Below are 7,293 nucleotides of genomic sequence, written 5' to 3'. Positions count from 1 at the left end.
CCATACAGTCTATGGATAATACACACACACATAGAGCGGGATAACACACACACACACACACACAAGTGAACCCTGAGCAGTGAACTCATTTTCGGCAGCCGGAATTTCTGTGCACCTCTAATTATTGGCGGCATTAGAAATGGATATTATATAATAGCTGCTTTTTTGAACATTTTAGCAATTTAAAAATATAAAAAAAATATTTTTTTACACAGCACCCCTGCTCTCGACAGACGCGGCACCCCGGTTGGGAAACACTGCTCTAAATAATTCCACGAGTGGGGCTTGAGGAAGTGACGTCGCCTGCGTCTGCGCAGTGTGACCTGATGCAGCCCCTGAAGGAGACACAGGAAACAGAAATACGGCAAAATAATAATAATGAGACGAAATAACATTAGAACATTTCGTTTCGTCTCGTTTTGGTCAACGAAAATGAAGAGACATTTTAGCATAGTTTTTATTTTGTAAGCCACATTTCGTCTCGTTTTTATTCGTCAACGATATTGCATTGTACATTTAATTATCGTCATCGTCACATGACGTCTCGTTTTCATCACGTGATAAAGGTTCGTTGACGACTATATTTAGTCATAATTTTCGTTGACGAAAGCAACACTGGAGCAATGTGCACATTAAGAGACAAAAATATTTTTTGTATGAATTAGCCTCACATAAATCAATTTAGAGATCTTCCAATTCTAAAAACAAAAATGTATTGAAAACTAAAGTTACTAAGGTTGCGATGATTAGGGCCTAGAAAATAATATTATTATTAATAAGGAGTATCTTGGCTCTAATGTGAACAGTGATAATAATTACAAGGAAATGTGATTATTTCATCTAGATTAACTACTGAAGGAACTTAATTTTAGTAAATTATTTTAGCTGGTTAAAAAACTACAATGAGAACAAAATTGAACCCATAACAGCTCCTTGTGGAACACCATAAACATGCCATGATAAGAATGTATCAGACTTGTTTGCCATTTCTACTATTCTATTTGAGAAATTACCTTAATACTGCTGAACCGGACGGCTTTTTTATTATGTTTAGGCACAAGATATATAAATATTTTATATGTCAGGAATACAGATCTTCTTGTGTCGGAATGTGATATATATTAACAACAATACATGGTGCACATAATGTGTGAAATAAATGTGACAGGATGGAAGGGGGAAACTAAAATTATTCAAAACACAAACAGTCTAATGTGGTCATATTTAAAACACACACACACCAATTTACTACAGAGAAAGCAAAGATAGAAATATAATGTCGTTATGTGGAGATGGATGGTGGTATTTCCCAGGGCTCACTGCCTTGCCAGCTAACAGCACTTCAGTCTGCTGTTGCTGGCCGAGCAATGAAGACTTCAAACAAGCAAAGCAGGGTTTAACAAATGCTTACTTCTTTCTACTATCATCATCATCGTTATTTTCTTGCAATAACTGCACTTTAAACAAACATTTTGCATGGATCAGTAAGTCAAACTGAAAGCCAGTACAACTGAATACTGAGCGCATTCAACAGATTAAAACTAAATCTGACAGATAAATATTTCTGGTGCATCAGATTAATTCCTAAGGCAATAAATACACTAGAATTAGACAAATTTGTATGAAAAGTGTAATTACCCCCATAACAGTAATTTACCTATTCAAGCATGTAATGTTTTAATGGTTGTTTTAAGTAAATGATTCAAATCCATTTACTTAAGCAAACTTCCATTCAGCTACAGTGTGTCCTTTCACTTTACTTGGTAATAAAGTCATCATAATAAAGCATAATCACACTGAAGGTGTTGAAATGTTTTAAAATAGCTAATTTGTATCACTTTTCATAAGAGTTTGACATGAACAAGATCATCTGTCATGCTGATATTCAGTAAAACACATGCAGGTTTCATTGTTTTTATGCAACAGTTCAATAATTAAAAACTGATATTAAGTAAGTGGTAAATAATAATATATCTACTGATTAACATACATTTCAGAGATACATTGGCCAGTGATTTGGTGTGCATCTTGGCTGTTTTGCATAAAACAAACTTGTATTCTTCTGGAGATCGGTCTTGGAAGGCTACCTCGAAAGAATTCGGAAGGACACAAGGACACAGAACATATCTTTGTCAGACTGACCATGTGATCTTTTTATTTTACGGCATGTACTCACGTAAATGAGTAGGCCTGTGTACATGTACAGTAATATTACTTATGCTTTGTAAATGTTAAGAGTCTTCTTAAAATGCCAATAAAAACTGCAGGATTTCTCCAGGTCTTTATCACTTTATTAAAATTACACCAAACAAAATGGCAAATGTTTACTTTTACAAGCCCCCACTTATTTACGAACTTGGAGTGAGAAGTTTAAAGCTACAAGTTTAAAGCTTAGGCTTCCGTGCGTCATCTGCCCGCACTGAGTTCTGGGATTTCTAATGGTTTGATTCTCTCAAGTCTGCATTCATTGCATCCTTAATATCAAGAACACATTAGGGTAGTCTACTTTCACGCATCCTCTGAACTTGAACTTGTGTTCTTGAATATTGGAATTGAACTTCGATGGCGTAGTATGAAAACACAAGATTGCATAAGAATGCACATTAAGAATTTGGCCCTTTTGTGTCAACAAACCCCACACAAACTTAAAGCCAGTCTCTATTTCAATCTACAGAGATTTTCTCTCCCTTCTCTGTAACCATCCGGTTCCAGCTCCACCCCGTGTTTTCCATGTCCCGCGTAGGAAACCCGTTCCGAGTGATCGTAAAACGCCAAAACACCGAAGCTCCGACTTTCGAAAACCCCTTTACTTGCGGCTGGCAAAACCAACAACTACGTTTCCGTTTGATAGGAGAAAACATTGAATTTACAGATAAATTCATTTAAATTCGTTCTATTTACAACGGCGGTCAACTGCTTTTCCATTGAATTAACACTTTTGATTCATAACACTTGCTTACAAAGACTAATGCTGCTGTACAAACGGAGAACGAATTGCAGAAAAATCTCGTTCATGGTACTTTTTCTTAATATATGGTGTTTGTTGTAAATAAAACCCGCTGTTATCCGCGTTGGTATCAAATCTAGTAGAGCAACTTAATCAGACATCCCTGAATAATCCTGATGAACAGCCCCTCAGCATCCCAACTGAGAATATCCGGAGATGTAAACACACACTCACGTATCAAAACAGAACACTCTAATATCAAAAATAAAGTCAACAATGTAAACGATAGAACAAAAGCAGAAACAAGCATCTGAGAATCACATTCTCACCTCAAATACGGATCCACTTTCTTGCACGTGGGAGACAAAAGAGGCACAAAAGGAACCCGTTTTAAACTCGTGATCAAGAACACGAGTGTTGTGCCGTTGTGTTTTTGTGTGTATAACTCATGAGGTGGACCAGAGCCGTCAATGAAGAAGCAGCAGCAGCATCTTCTGTCCCGCTATAGAAACCCTCTCCGCTTCTGTCCTTCAACACCGCTGCTCTCAGACAGTCTGAACTGGTACACGGAGTCCGTGCAGAAATGAGCTCTCCAACCACATTAAAAAAGATGCTGGGATTCGGTTTCGGTGTCGTTTTGGCAAGATGCAGGCGGTTTTCACGCGTACCAGGCTCGCGCTTTCGTTTCTAGATGCTGAGCGTTCACTGTGCCTGTCAAAGCAGAGGAGGATCTCCAATACAAGAGCGCTTATATACACTGAGACGTGGGATGCGTGTGATCAAGTCACTGGATGAAAGGATGAATGCTCAATTTACTGCATCTATTTTATGCTCGTCTCCAGGCATTGGTTCAAATAGAGCATTTGTCCATTCCTGCATGAGTCATTTAGGCTGGAAATTGGGGGATTTTTTTTTTAGGGTGGGTGGTTTCTGAAAGTCGGTTATATTATAGGTGGATACATTTAAGTATTGGCTGCAAAAAAAAAAAATCTTTCTTGAACATTTCCCCCATTATTGCTCAGGAAAAGAGATAGTTCATTTAACACACATTTGATGTAAAAAATTATAACAATTATAAAAAACTAAATGTATAAAACCAAAAATTTGAGTCAACAAAAAATATATTATATATTATATTGTGACAACTCCCCATCCTGAAGTACTTGTCTTGAGAAGACGGTTCAGATTTTTGGTTAAAATACAATTGACTTTAACTAAATAGGCTATATGTCAGTGTGTGTGTTGTTGTGCTCACTTGTTACCTAGAAAACTAATCAGAACTAGAAAAAAAAGATATTTAAAAAAGAAAGAAAATAAATCAATAGTAAAAATATATTGATTTGAAACGGACATTTAAAACCAACACTAGAAAAAAACTAGTTTTGACTTTCGACTCAAAACCTTTGCTGAGACTGTCCTTGTGACACACTTCCCCATGTGACAGCTAGCCCTGATTCACAATGTATAGAGTCATGTGATGAGCAGTGCTGGTCTTGTCACAGTTTTTTCAAGAGCTTTTATAAATCAACTTGGCAGAAACGGACACTTTGTTGAATATACTGTAGCCTACTTATACACACACAGTGGTCAAAAAGACAACAATGCAACACATGATATGAAGAGGATGTCAGTTTCCATACTCTGTTGATTCCAGCTGTCAAGCTGACATAGTTTAATTACACAGATTCTCATAATTGCTTAAATTATTTAACCCCAAGTACTGCAGTGTTTAGTTTACCTCATCTTATCTCAAGTTATTTTTTATGACAAATTTATTGTTGTTTTCACACATTACTATATACTAAATCTCTTATTTGTATTGTGGTGGTTGTTGGCCAGTACATTACCTACTATTACAGCAACTGGGTGTAAGTTTTTACCTTGAAATGCCAGTTTCAAAATCATGTTCTGATAATACACTGACGAATGACGAATAAGGCTTCTGTTTCTTTCCCATGCTTGCCCATAAATGTCTGTTCTTGTAGAATGTTCTTGGAGTTTAGTGAGCGGGTACGAAATCGCTTTACGGCAACACCAAATGCACGTGAGCAGCTATCCATTGTAATTACAAAAAAATTAAATTGAATTGAATTTCCTGACAACTTTAGGGACCTCTAAAGTTGCACAAATGAACAAAAGTAAATTAAAGTGTGAATTCTGTAACTTGTGAATGTCCAATTAGGCTAATGTACAAGTATATAAAACATCTAACAACAACAGTCATCTTAAACTATACACCATGCAATGTCAGATTATTAGATGGATTTGAATGTCTACATATATAAAATATACCGCTGAATACAGATGAAACGGTCTGGACAGTTTTAAATGCTGATGACGAAATGAATGAACAACTGAATGATCCACATGATTATGAGCCTATTATTCAATTATCCAAGGTCATGTATTAGAAATTTCATCATGAGCATTTAATTTGGCAGACAAGACACTAAGGAATCTTCCAGACGTTGAAAGCACACAGTAATTGCAAGGTAGTTAAACCTTTATGAATGTTTTTCACTGATCATTTCCATAATCGGCTTTGGAATCACTCTACTTAGCAATAAAGCATTGATACTTATGGCTGAAAATCCCCAATAACGGCTGAAGAAGACTAGGTCGGGGTGACCACTCAGGGAATTGGGACAAGGCCAGGGAATGTGTCAGTAACTAAAGGCCAGTCTTTGAGGTGGTCAGGCAAAGCCTAAAGCTAAAGCCTGGTTGCATTGTTCCACTGAGGATTTAGAGCTTAAGCACCATGACCATGATTAAGAAACAAGACCATCTGCTATCCTGTGTCCGAATGACAGGGTTTTTCACATGTGCACTCTCTTTCTCTCATGCACACACATTCATTCAAAACTCAGACGACAAAATGGCACACAGATGTTTCATATGGTCAAGCTTTCATGCATAAACATTTATGGCCCACATTTTACTAAAGCATCTATTTTAGTGGCAATGCGGAAATGCTTTATAGGTACAATAAATGATATTGTAACAAAGTTCATAGATTGGGAAGAAGGTGGGAACCGGCAAACATTTTAACACAAAACTTTAATAATAAAATAAACACAAAACTGAAAATAGCACGACAGCCCCTCACAGATGACTGCCGCGCACAAACAGAAACAAAACAACATAAAATCCAGGCCTGGTCCTCTCTCGTCCTTTACTGTCGTTACTTCTCCTTTTATCCTTACGGAGCTCCTTCGTGGGACTCGAGACCGATGAGTGGCGCAGGTGTCGCTCATTATCATTCACTCCACCGGCCTCGCTCCGCTCCCACGGCTCTCGGCCCCGCCCTACTCGTCACAGATATGTTTGTGTATTGTCCATCTAAACTTCAAGTACACTTATATATGTTTGTGGACAAGAACATCTATTCAGAAATCTTCTCACCCCGTGGCACACTGGCATTCTAGACAGATGGAGCTTGACAAATAAGACAGCATTCGATTTCTCAGACACATCACATTAACTCTAGACAGAGCAGGAGGATATCAGCGTCCCCGAGGTCACAATTACACACACTGTAACACCAGCACTGTCTTCTCATTAGTAACCAATCAGCAATTAGCCTAGCGATTAATCACCCCCACAGAGGCCTTGTTTAGATTAGAAATTAAGATTTGTTTTTACATGTGTTTACAAAGTTCACTGAAATAGCAGTAGAACATATTGTAGGTCATAGCAAAATACCGATGCATTTCTTAAATCTTTCTGAAAACTAAAGAAGGAAAATGCTTTTTTCAGAAAACATTATTTCTGTCTTCAAGTGATGAAAACTTTACTGAAATACACACTCAAAATGAACGGGACTAATAGATCGGTAGGGGTGTTGATGCTAATCCACCACGGGACTCGGGTAAGAAGTGCGACAGGAGACAGGGCACTGTTCAACTCTTTATCTGAAGTATTTAACTGTTCACAGTAGATGGCACAACATTGCTCCAAGTAGATTGGATATTGTACAACTTAAGGCCACGGAGTGTTAAATGTGGTCTTGCTGAAATAAACAGAATAAAACAAGCATCAGTTTGCATCTGCTAAATGTAAATTACAGACATGTAAATAACAACTTGCTACTGACACGTTATACATGAATCAACATAACCAGGAAAGGATTAACAGTAGCGAGCATACGCATTTGAATCACCGTACATCTTTTAATATGTACTTATAATATAACAACATTATAAACAATATAAGGTTCGATTACACAAGATGAATATTTAAACACAACAACGAAATAAACATCGTCGACTTATAATCGGGAAGAAGTAAATAAACTTACATTCAATCACGCACATTAACACCTGAAGAAATGGCAGATCAAGCGGCTA

General features: G+C 37.2%; 1 protein-coding gene across 1 annotated transcript in view; it reads right to left on the bottom strand.

The window, feature by feature from the left end:
- Positions 1-3,655, bottom strand: part of LOC107590663 (cAMP-specific 3',5'-cyclic phosphodiesterase 4B-like) — a 124,095-nt gene extending 120,440 nt beyond the window's left edge. Inside the window, exon 1 of the mRNA XM_016279564.1 lies at positions 3,277-3,655. The gene's annotated coding sequence lies outside the window, so the exon portion shown is untranslated. The remainder of the gene's footprint in view (positions 1-3,276) is intronic.
- Between the last annotated feature and the right edge of the window lie 3,638 nt (positions 3,656-7,293).

The sequence above is a fragment of the Sinocyclocheilus grahami genome, unplaced genomic scaffold (assembly GCF_001515645.1).
Source record: "Sinocyclocheilus grahami isolate Dianchi unplaced genomic scaffold, SAMN03320097.WGS_v1.1 scaffold131.1, whole genome shotgun sequence".
Lineage (NCBI taxonomy): Eukaryota > Metazoa > Chordata > Actinopteri > Cypriniformes > Cyprinidae > Sinocyclocheilus > Sinocyclocheilus grahami.
The sequence above is the reverse complement of the archived record's forward strand: the minus strand, read 5'-3'. Positions and strand labels throughout refer to the sequence as shown.